Source organism: Marmota flaviventris, chromosome 2 (assembly GCF_047511675.1).
Source record: "Marmota flaviventris isolate mMarFla1 chromosome 2, mMarFla1.hap1, whole genome shotgun sequence".
NCBI lineage: Eukaryota > Metazoa > Chordata > Mammalia > Rodentia > Sciuridae > Marmota > Marmota flaviventris.
The window spans coordinates 198,657,932-198,670,217 of NC_092499.1; the positions used below are offsets into that span (position 1 = coordinate 198,657,932).

Consider the following 12,286-nt stretch of genomic DNA (forward strand, 5'->3'; position numbering starts at 1 on the left):
AGCACGGGCCCCAGCGCCAGACCCCAGGCCTGCCTCCCACCTCTTGGCTGCATGACCCTGGACACGCCCCTCGTCCTCTCTGTGCCTTGGCTTCCTCATCTACAAGATGGGACTCTGCAGCTGCCCTCGGGACCTGGCGAAGGGGCCTCATGCACCTGAACTGCTCAGGGCCGCAGCTGGCTGCGTGGGTCGTCCGCTCTGCACTCGAGCCCCGGGGGAACCGCGGTCGGACGTGCTCCTGGGCCTCTGGCTCCGTCCCTGGCTCAGTGGTCTTAGGCCCTAGCCCCTCCCCCTAGAGAATGGAAAGAAGCGTGTCTCCCGGAGGTGTGGGGACGGTTGGTGACACGGTGCTCATTCAGAGGAAACCTCAGAGAACGCTCCCGTCCTTCTTAATCTCGGCCCAAATCCCAGAGCCAGGGGACGCTGAGGCTCATGATCAAGGGGGGTTGGTGACCCCCAGGCCAGGCCTCGGCAGCAGGGCCAGCTGGGCGGGCAGGGGGTAGATGGTGGCCGACCAGGAACGCAGGGGGCAGGGCCCATCCCAGAGGGCACAGGCTGCGGCCGGCAGCTCAGGGGGCCATGTGTGGCTCTGCGGGTAGAACGCGGTGCTGCCATCGCCAGCCGCGGTTTCCTCACGGGTCACGCGGCCTGCCTGCCTCGCAGGAAGCCAAGCCTTTGCCCACAGAGAAGGTGAATAGTGCCATCCACCCTGCTCGCGGTTCTCAGCACACAGTAGGTGCTTAATCAGCATGTCCCAGTTGGCTGTGGATTAAGAAAGTCCATCTCTGCCTGTGCCCGTGTGCCAGGCGCTGTCACAAGTAGCCAAGACGTCAGTCAGAACCACTAACCGAGCACCTGCGAGGCACCAACTGCCCTTCTAGGGGGACATGGCGTGAACTCAGCCACAAGTCACTGCCCAGTGGAGCCGACGTCCTGGAGGGACACAGAGAGCCAAAGCACATGGGGGGAGTGTGGTCTGCAGCGCGTCCCGCGATGCTGAGGTAGGAGGTGGCAGGGGCCCAGGGACAGAGACGGTGCCATTCTAGGGTCGCAGGTGCCACTGGGAAGGAGTTTTTGAGAAAGGCCTGAAGGAGGCGGAAGAGCCTTCCGGGCAGCGGAAGCAGCGCGTGCAACGGGCCTGAGGTGGGAGCGTGGTGAGTGTTCAAGGGGCAGCAGAGGGTCCTCCCGGTCCTCACCATGGCCCTTCCTAGGACCCTGGTTCTCCCCCCAGAGAAATGAAGTGAAATCCAAGGGCCTCGGTGAGATCTAAAGGCTCCAACCATCCAGGCCTTCAGACAGGGCTTCCCTCCAACCAGAGGAAGGCCCCCCTTGTCCAGGCCTGCAGGGGTGAGCTCTGGACACCCCCTCACGCATGAACCTGGGCTGAAGGAACCGCTGGACGAGGGAGGCTTGGCCATGGGGAGCCGAGGAGCCGCCCAAGGTCACACAGTGAATCAGCTTCTTTTTCCAAAGATGATGTGTCCTGCTGGGCTGAGCCAGGCAGCGTGGTCCTGGCCGCCCCTGCCCGGTCCCTGCCCCGCCAGGCTGGTAATGATTAGTGAGCCCGGCAGCCCCAGGGCGCAAACTGCCCCAGGAACACTTTTAATGAATGGCTCCGGGAACTTGAACTTGTCACAACATCTGCTAATGGGTCCAGGGGTCTGACATCCTGCAGAGCAGGGGTGGGGTGAGGGGGCTGGCTCAGAGGTCACCGGGCAGCTCCCCCCTTTCCTCTGTGAGCAGTGCCAGCAGCTGCCTTCCCTGTGCTCCTCCTCTTTGCTGACGACGAGGGCCCTGAGGCCAGACCAGGGCTCTGGGCACGGACCTTCTGGTGGGATCCTGGCTTCATCCCTGCCAGAGTGCACTCGTGGGCAGAGAGGCCTCAAGCCCCCCGGGCCCCAGTCTTCTTATTTCTGAGCAGGTGGCTGAGATGGGCCGGTGGGCGAGTGCAGGTCACCCCTGCCTGGCGCCTGGGTGGAGTGGGCGCTCCATAAAGGCTGGCTTTGTGACCCCATGGACACCCACACTGAGGCACAGTGGCCCTGAGCAAGTCCTGTGGCCTGAGCCACAGTACGCCCAACACCCCTACCCGGTGGCCGCGGCTGTGGGTGTTTAACAAAGGAACCCACGGAACCATGCCCGGTGCCTAATAAGTGCTCCGTGTGTGACGGCCTTGCACAGCAGTGGTATGGCACCAGGCGACGGGGACAGCTGCTTGAGAGGCGGGGGGGAGAAATGCTCCTGGTGTCACCCAGCTCTCTGTGGCCTCGTCGTCTCCTCCGGCGGCCTCTGCCCTGTCCACCACGCATTCCCACTTACGGATGAGACAGGGAGACCCGGAGGGCCAAGCGGTCAGATCGGAGAAGCGCCCTGGCCAAGAGGGCACAGCAGTAGTGAGTGACAGCCGCGGGGCTTCAAACCCTGCTGGCTCAGAGGGCCCAGCCTGGGCAGGGCTGGCGAGGGGACCCCTGAGGTGGAAGGTGTGGCCTCTTCCTTGCCAGAGGTCAGCTGGCCCTGTGCACTCTTGGGAGTGGGCCTCAGGTGGCAGCAGGAGGTACGGCTGAGGCCGCTGGCCCCAGGCCTGCCCCCTCAGGTCTGGCCTGAACCTGCATGGGGTTTCCAGTACCTGCCAAGAGCCTGGTCACCGGCCAGTGCGTGACAGAAGTGTCTGCAGCAGCCCAGGGAGCGGGGACGGGAGGGAACCTGCCCTCGAGTGTCCTGAAAGCTCTGGCCCCAGCCCTGGAGAGGACGCGCCCCTCTTTCCTCCCTGTCATGGGCAGAGGGCAAGCTTAGGGGCGGTGGGGACAGAGCAGCCTTGAGCCTGCCTGGAAGCCATTCCCCAGCTCAAAAATTAACCGCCTGACGCGGCACTTCCCCTGCCCCCCACGCCTCGTGTTTTGCCTACAAACTTTAATCCCTTGGTGAAGCCTTGGCTGAGCTCGAGAGGCTGGGGGTGACGTGGGGGATTATAAGGCTTCCTGTAAGGCACTCACACCCTGGGCTGTGTGTCTGGGTTGGGTGGACATGAACAGGGCTGCTCGGGGACTGTGACCCCACCGCCCCTGCCCCACTCACCCTGTCCTTGCTCCCAACAGGCAGGATCAGGGCAGGACCAGGCTTAAGGAAGGGCTCATTGTGAGGGTCATGGGGTGCCGTGCCCTAGTGCCACTGGGCTCCCGACCACTGCGGCCTGAAAAGCTTGGGACCGTCACCTCTTAATGAGGAAAGAGAAGATAAGCTTTTGGCTGACACAGTCTACCTCTGACTTGCTGGGTGGCTCAGGCAAGCCTCTTTCCTTCTCTGGGCAGCCTTTTCCTCTACTGTCCTTCGGTTAGATAGACAGATTTTCTCAGTGTCAGCACTATTGTCATTGACACTGGGGGGGGGTCGGTAATTCTTGATTGCAGAGGGAGGGCACCTGGGCGCTGCAGGAGGTCAGCAGCAGCCCCAGCGTGTTCACTAGATGCTGGCAGCACCTCCCACCTGTCATGACAATCAACGACCTCCCCTGGGGGACAAAACCTCCCCCCACCCGTGGGAACCATTGGTTTACATTTTTGAAGTCCAGCCTTAAGGAATTGAACTTGTATTATTTATAATAAAATCATGTTGATATATGATCATAACAATTAATGCAGCATGACAACAGCCCGTTTGTCGGGGATACCCTCGTACCGACCCCTGGGGGTGCGTATCTTACATTAAGCAGTTCTGTCCCCCAGGTGGGTATCAATGTCATGTGTCTACATCAGGCAAACTGAGGGCAGGGAGCTCACCAAGCAGCCCAGGATCGCTGGCTAGAGAGTGGGGGACTGGGGTGACATCAGGCTTTTCTATTCCACGCCCCCTCTTGCCGCCCCCGTCGGTGAGCACAGGTGAGCAGAGGACAGCGGTTCTGATGACGAATCCGCAGGGGAGGCTCTCGGGGCTCAAGTTGGCAGAACAGGCTGCTCTGTCCCAGCCGTCTCTGGAGCAGCCTGACAACAGCCACCAAAGGAACAAAAGGAGAAAAACAGGCCACCTTCCAGGGAAGCAGGGGACAGTCCACCCGCGAGGTCCAGCAGACAGGGCCTTGGGGTTGGACCTGGGGCAGGAGGAAGCAGGAGCAGCCCAGCAGCCGGGCAGGCCTGGATTCCCCCTTGCCTTCCAGTCCCGAGCCTCCCTCTTCCTGGAAAGCCTGGGCCGGCCGTGGGGGAAGGAGAGTCCTTGAGACATGTGACAGCCCAGGCGGAGAGTGCTGATCCCGGAGGCTCAAAGACCTTTGGCAAGAAGTGGGCAGTCGGAGGGCCAGGGAAGGAGGGGATGGATAGCCGCCACACGTGGGCCGGTGGTCCCACGTTCTCTCTCAAGAAGTCAAGGGAACAGGAATGCTGGGAGCCACCCACGCTGGGCCTCCTGGGTGTTGTGCTCAGCAAGGCTCCCGCCTGCCGAGCCCAGAAGACTCCAGGGCGGGCTGGAGAGAAAGGTCCTGGGTGTCACAGGCGAATGGTAGACACCTGCAGCCCCGCCGTGCCCACCTTCCCTCCAACAAAGAAACGGGCTTGGAAGGACGGCCCCCATTCTGTAGGGAGCGGCCAGTGTGGACCTTCACCAGGATGGCCCCAGAATGAAAAGACAAAGGGACACACAGCGAGAGCCCGCGAGAGTCCGTCGTGGAGCAGGAGGAGCAGGAGCAGGGGTTTCCCTCTGAGATGTGAACACAGCAGAGGGGTGATGCCTCCTGATCCCCAAATAGAGCACTAGATCTCAGAATGGAGGGCCCAGAGGGGAGGACGGGGAACGCTCAGGAAGAGAGCCGAGGACAAGCAGCCACCCTTGGAGGAGAGGGGATGGGAACGCGCTCACACCATAAGCAGGTTGTGACAGAGGGAGCGACAGGAAGAGGAAGCCGAGGAGAGGGGTGCTAGAGAGGAAGGACAGCGAGCCTCGACACGGCCGAGGTCCCTGCGGAAGACTAAGCAGCTGAGAACAAGGTGGCAATCTTCAGTGGGAGAGACTTTGTTAAAACTAAGATATGTGCAGGTTGAAAAGTGCATTCTTTCCCAGAAAAAAAAAGGGACAGAGACTCGGCAACGCGGAGATCGATCACGGCCACGTAAATGAACTTGGCGGTTGAACAAAATGGCGGATGGACATCCCGGTGAAATCCTGTGAGCTGTAAGGGGGAAGCAATGGACCTGGCCTCAAATTTCTGCCGCACAGTAATTACACATCTACGGGTGCTCTGAGGAGGAAAGGGGAGCCCAAGAGCTGGGCCAGCATGTTAGCTTTACGTTCAGAGAATGTCTCCTTTTAAAAAAATATGTCTATTGGTTGTTGAAACTTGGAAAAACAGAGCAATGAATAAATAAGAATGCGCTCCTGGGGCTGGGGTGCTGGGGTGCGGCTCAGTGGCAAAGCATCTGCCTTGCATTTGCAAAACCCTGGGTTCAACCCCCAAAAAGAAAGAAAGAAAGAGTGCACTCATTACTTCACCCCTAAGAGAACCACCCCACATTTCCAAAGCCTTCCCATGCCTTTCCCCTAACAGCTGGACATCCAAATATGATTATTCCAAATGTGCAGAGGAAGAGACTCAGCCTCGGGGTGTTGTGTGGCTTGTCCTAGGAAACAGGAGCCAGCCCTGCGGGGCCCAGTTCTGTCCAAAAGAAGTCTGTGTGAGGAAGGAAGTAGCTACACCTGCTCTGTCCCCAATGGCAGACACCAGTCACAGGTGGCTGTTGAACCCTTGAAATGTGGCCGAGTCACTGAGAAACCAGCATTTTAAACGTCATTTAATTTTAAGTACTATAAAAAGCCCACATGTGACCCGGGCTACGGTATCTGGACAGTCCAGCTCGAGAGATTTCCTCAGCGTCCCTTGTCTTCTCAGACCCCTTCCATCTCAAGCTTTGCTGAGGTCTGGCCTCTGGGGCAGCCTCCTTGCCTCAGGCCCCGGGCTTTCTCGGCCTCCTCCTGGGCTCCTCCGCACCTGGAGGCTGTCACTGAGCTGCCCGGCTGCACAACCTGTTGCGGATGGAGCGGAGCTTCCCCTGGAGCTCGCCTTGCGGGGCCCCTCAGCGGATCCCCACTCCTGCAGAGCCTCTGGACAGGACAAAGTGGCACCAGGGCAAGCTGCTTGCCCTGCGGTGACCCAGAAAGAGGGTCTGCAAGGTCAGACACTCCCCAGCCTCTGAACTCCAGAAGTCGGAATTCAAAGGGTCAGTGCCTGCCATCACCAGACGCCCTGCTCCCTCCTACCTGGATCCGCCCTTGAGGGTCAGGAGCCTCCCCTTCCCCAACACACAGACTGCAGCTCCGTGGGTCATGTGGCTGGTCCCAGTTCACAGAGCACGGGGCCCAGACACAGGGTGGAACCTGCCTGCCGTGGGGTGGGTCATCCACCTGCGTTCCCCTTCACGGCGAGGTCTCAGAGCTCACCCTGCGCTCTCCATGGTGCTGAAGACATTGCCCTGCCTCTCCGGGCCTCGGTTTTTATACCTGTAAAATGGGGTTTTAACATGGAGCAGAGATTTCAGAACAGGGTCCTGTGATCCCTAGAGGTCTATCAGCACTGTGACATCACAGTCAAACTGTGTGTATGTCTGGGCACTTTCCTGAGGTTTTCATTAATAATCAAAGACATCCATGACTCCACCAATTAAAACCATGTCAAGGCCCGGTCATAGACCGGTGAGTGTGGGTCGGACAGCCCTCGCTAATAATGGCCATCTCCCCGCTTTCCTTTTAATGAGCCAATCTTGTTAAACTGAAGCTTCTCAGGAAAGCAGTTTGAAGCTTCTCTTGAGGCCCCAGGAGTTCAGGGATCAAGGGGCCCACATGGCAGGGAGCAGAGGGGCTGAGCAGCCCTGCTGTCCTCAGGGGGCCCGTGCCACCTTCACCTCGGTCCCCACCCTTCCTATTGCACCCATGACACTGAAGCCCAGTGTCAACTGTAAATTATTGTCATGTTTGGGCATTTTTTCCCCTGGAAAAATAGTGCTTTTCTGCCCCTCCAACACTGTCAAGAGTGCAAAGCAGGTTCGTCAAGATGGTGCGATTTTTCTCCCACCAGCTCACGTCACTCACCAAATAGTTCCCCGAGCTGCAGTCTGTGATGCCTGGTTTATGTCACTTATTCATTCACTTAGCAGGCATCTAGGAGGACCGGGGGTAGAGGGGAACGGGGCGGGCAGGGGCCCTGTTGTGTGGTCTCGTGGTCTGGGAGGAGAGGCTCTGAGAAAGGACACGCAGGAAACTGCCACCAGGGACAAGCACCTGTCAAAAGACATCTGGAGCAGACCTCAGTCCCTCATGTGACTAGACTGGCTCCCGAGGAGGGGCCGGGGAGGGAGTCCAGAGGCCAGGCAGAGGGACAGCAGGTGCTGAGTCCTGGCACTGGAGGTTGGCCCGTCTCATCCCCAGAGGCCTCCACTTCCCATTTGGCCACCTCAGCTCTGAAGTCCCTGCCTCCGGGTCTCCTGGGGAGTCCCTTCTGTCCTCCAGGCCTCGCACGGGAGGGAGGTGGATGAGGGCAGTGGGCTTATTGATTCCCCTCCAGAGCGGGCATCAGCGGGCACATCTGAATCCACTTGCCCACAGGAAGCTCAGCTGGGGAAGGGGAGCTATTTGGGTCACCCCGGCACTGGTCCAGTCCCCAACGAATGATGTAACGACATACTCACTTCCTGCCAAAGTCCCCGGTGGCCACGGCAGACTCCCCAGGTCCCACCATTTTCCTCAGGTCACCCCCCAGTTGACATGTGCTGTCCTGGGCCTTCCCTCCACCCAGGGCTGATGTGGGCATCCTCGCAGGAGCAGCCGGAGAGAGGAGAAGAGGGAGGGAGGAAGCGAGAGGAGGAGACAGAGGAGTAGAGAAAAGAGGGGAGGGAGACAGGGAGGGAGACAGGGAGGGGAGAGGCAGGCAGGGCCCACTGCCCACCCTTAAGGCCAGAATCCAGCCGCGTGTCCTCCCCGTGTTCACAATGTGCGAAAGGGTCACGCTGCACAGAGCACTCGCCGGCCATCACCCCCAAAGCAGATGTGCTCACGTGTCCTTCCCAGTTATGATCATGCTGTCCCCCAATAAGAAATGACCCAAATGTCCATCAGCGGAGGCTGTAGAGCGAGTTGCCTGTGTTCAGAGAAGGAACAGCTCTCAACAGCCAAAAATAAACCCGGAGCCCATAAGTGACACTATTGGGCGAATCGCGATATTACAGCGAATGAACGGCCAGACGCGAAAGTGGGTCCCGAGTGGGTCCCGGATGCCGAGGTCCGGGAGCAGGCGGAATCCAGCCGGCGGGTGAAAGCACAGCCTGCTTCGGGCACTGGGGCTTGGCACAGCGGTGGGTGGGGTGACCTGAGAGGGGCCCAGGGACGGTGTGGGGTGGGGCGGTGGCTGTGGGGCTGGGAGTGGGTCAGAACCCCCGAAATCGCCCTCGCCCCGGGCGTCGTGCTGCCGGTGGGCTGGAGCTCAGGGCTGACTCCTGGCCCGGCTGCTGGGGGGACTCTGTCCTCTGGGGAAGTTCCTTTCCTATTACTTGTACCAAACATCCCTGGATATGAGACTCGTTCCATCACTCTTGGGAGATGATGATTAAAATCCCAATTGCTTGATCCACAAACGGTCTCAATTCGGAAATCAGAATGGCCAGCTCCGGGGGTGACCAACACGTGGGACTGGACCTGAAGGGACCTCTCCCCTTCGCCTCTCTGGGCTGGGTGCTGGGGAGAGGGAGGAGGGCCCGCCTGTCTCCCAGGCCTTGGGTTTCACCTCTCCCTCCTCTCTGCCTCAGTTGTCCTGTCAGTAGAATGGACATAGTGACCCCTGCCCTCAGGGGGGTGAGAACAGAATGAGTTCATACGTTTGTAAAAGTGCCCGACGAATAGTACTGTCCAATCCCTTAGATGTTTACGAGAGACAGATTTAAAAGTTAGGACTCCTGTTAAAGGATGTAGTTTGTGAACTACAGACAGCACAATGCCAGGAACTGAATTCAGTTTTAATTATCTGGTTTTTTTTTTTTTTTGTGGTGCTGGGGATTGAACCCAGGCCCTTGTGCATGCAGGACAAGCACTCTACCAACTGAGCTATATTCCCAGGCCCAGGAACAGAATTATCTGCATCAGTTTATGTGCAAGACCTGAATGGATGTCTTTTTATGATTCCCCCTGAAAAGAGGGAGGAAGTAATAGCGCCTCCCAGCTAAGGTTGTGGGGGCGTTAAGTGAGTTGACACATCAGAGAGCCCTGAACTGGGTGAATAACGGGAAGTGAGAAAGTACTTGAAAAATCAGTGGAGGGTGGGGTGTGGCTGGTGGTAGAGCGCTCACTCGCGTAGCTTGCACGAGGCCCTGGCTTGGAGCCTCAGCACTCCCCCGCTGCCATGATTACTGCAATCACTCCCGCACATCGTGACGTGAGTCAAGACAGAAAAGGAAACTCTGAGCCGAGTGTCATGGAGTTAAAGATGCCCAGGGGACTGCACACCACTGCTCCCTGCAATTCCAGGCCATTTTCTTTTCTTTTGATGCCCTTATCAGGAAACCAGCGTTATCCTGAACTCAGAAAACGCAATGGGAAGGGTCCCTCTCTCTCTGTCCCCTGAGCTTGTACACAATGGTTCATCCATTCCTCCGTTGTTTGGTAGAATTACTTCTGAAGCCAACAGGGCCTGAAGGCTTGTATGTGAGGGAGTTTATACGGATTGGATTTCTCTGAAAGAAATTGGACTGTTCAGCTATTCTGTTTATTTTTCCGATAGTTGGGTAACACTTTTCAAGGAGGTGGTTTCCTTTAGGTCGTCAGAGTTGTTGGTGTACGTTGTTTAAACTGTCCTTTCTTATTCTCTGGATGCTGTAAGGTCCAGGGTTGGGCCCTTCTTCATTCTAGTCCCCTGTTAAGTGCTGGCCTCAGAGTGTCACCAGCAGAGAAGCTATCTTAAGGCCTGAGATGTTTAACTTGGGTGCTGGACATGATTCCCCTCTCTCTCTCTCTCTCTCTCTCTCACACACACACACACACACACACACACACACCAATTCCTTTCAAGTTAGAGGAACGAATTTGCAACGTTCCTCTACTGCTGCACAACTTTGCCCTCAGGTTGCGAGTACAATACCCAAGTAAATGACCAGACGCTTGCGGGACAGTGGAGGGTCTGACCTTCGGACGCTGCCCAAGCTTTCGTTTGCTAATGTTTAGTTGAGGCAGTTTCTCCCGAGAGAAGTCGCCCCTGCTAACCCCTTTGGCCTCTCAGCTAAGTTAATGACTCCCGCTAGTTGTCCCTAATGGACTTCGAGCCACGTCTCCTTTGGGTCACGTGCCTTGGTGCTGCTCTTAAGAGTCTTTAGCCCCTTGCCCCTAAAGCATTTGATTTTTTAAAATTTATTTTGGTTCCGGGGATTGAGCCCAGGGGTGCTTATCCACTGAGCCACATCCCCAGCCTGTTTTTTGTTTGTTTGTTTGTTTAGAATCAGGGTCTCACTGAGTTGCTGAGGCTGCTTTTGAACTCACGATCCTCCTGCCTCAGCCTCCCGAGGCCTGGGGTGACAGGCGTGTGCCACCTGCCTGGCTGCCCACTGAGGGCAGAGGTTCTCTTCCTCCTCTGCCCCCGAAGCTCCAGGACAGGGCCCAGCAAAGAGTATTGGGGGTCCCCCTCCCTCAGTTCACTCACTCTGCACTGACTCAGCCCCTACCCGGCCAGGTGCTGGGGACACAGAAGAGAATGAGACACAACAAACAAGGACCCTCTTCTCACGGCACTTGCATTCTAGGCGGGGACACAGAGGAGGCCAGTGACACTGAACACCGGAATCGTCGCGGCTTGCGATCTGGCAGCATTTCCAGTCATGCAGGGTTTTAAGGGATATTTTGATCCATGGGCAAATGGATGTCAGAAGCTTTGGGTTCATGGGGACAAGTAAATGTGTGCATGTGATTTGGTAGTGCTTCGGATGCTCTGGGAATTTTAGGGGATCGGTAGGGAGAAGGGCTGTTGAGAACTTCCCTGGCTTGGAACCCGTTTTGGCGGCCTTCGGTGGTACACCAGTGTGACTGACGTGGACGCCCCCTCAGGCCCCTGCTCTGCTCCCAGCAGCTCACCCTCCCAGGGTCCTCTCCACGTGGAACACACCCATGTTCCTTACTAGGTATGGAGTGGCACCCCCTTTTACTTCTGAGCCTCAGGAAATACACCTTTCCGTTGACCGACTCACTTGACGTAACAAGTGGGGGTTCTTCAGCAAGGTGCACCCCACTAGCTGGGTTTGGCTCGGATGAGGCCCTTCTTTTTGATTCAAATACAAAAAGCTTCCGCACAGGCAAGAAGACAGCCCCTCCTCCCCCACACCAAAGATCTCCCAAATCCTAGCTCAGAAAGATGTCACTGTCTCCAGGAGCTTGTCGTTGATTGTCCTCCAGAGGGACCCTGCAACGAGGACTTGGCTCCAAGGAATGTTTCTGGCGGTGGGAACGTGAAACGTGAAGACATGAAACGTGAAGACCGTGGAGGTATCGCAGGGGAATGGATGAAAACGTTACTCCAGGACAACAGCGCCTCCATCTTACCAGGACCCGGGGTGGGGGGTGGCATCACCGTGCCTCAGCCATCCCACCTGGACAGCCACCAAACTTCCTGGTTGGAGCGGTTCCTGGGAGTCTTTTGTCCCTGGAAATCTTGACCAAGCTTGCAACTTAGCCAGAGGAAGCTGACGGAGTCACCTGTTGTGAACGGTGAGGGTCCAGGGAGATGGAGGAGCGTCTTATTCCATTTGAGCTGCGGTAACAAAAAGTGCCGTCCACTGGGTCAGGGGTAAACAACAGGAATGTATTGCTCACAGTTCTGGAGCCTGTTAAAACAGCCCAGCCAGGTCCAAGACGGAGGCACTGACAGATTTAGTGTCTCAGGGGGGCTTTCTCTCTGCTTCAGAGATGGCACCTGTTGCTGGGCCCGGACAAGGCAGAAGGCCCTCAGGCCTCTTTTACAATTGCATTCATGAGGGTCCCGCCACAGTGGGGTTAGGTGTCAACATATGAATTGGGGGGCTGGGGGGACTCAGCCATAGCAAGTTGGTACGAAGGCAGCGCCCTCCTCGGTCCCCACCCAGTCCCTCCGATGGCTTTCTTCTGCCCCGTGCTCACGGTGCTGGGCTACCTGGGGCCCATCTCTCTGGGGCGAATGGTTTGCCTGCACGTGTGTCTCCTTGAGCTGCAGAAGCTGATGAGCTGCAGGTGGCTGGGCCCCAGACTGCCAATGTCAGGGGCAGGAGTGCACTGTCACCTGGCAGTCTGGCGTCTCGTGACA

At 57.6% G+C, this 12,286-nt stretch overlaps 1 protein-coding gene across 1 annotated transcript in view; it reads left to right on the forward strand.

The window, feature by feature from the left end:
• The window catches only part of Slc13a3 (solute carrier family 13 member 3), a 76,893-nt gene that overhangs the window by 25,638 nt on the left and 38,969 nt on the right, over window positions 1-12,286 (forward strand). The gene's annotated exons all lie outside the window — the stretch shown is intronic.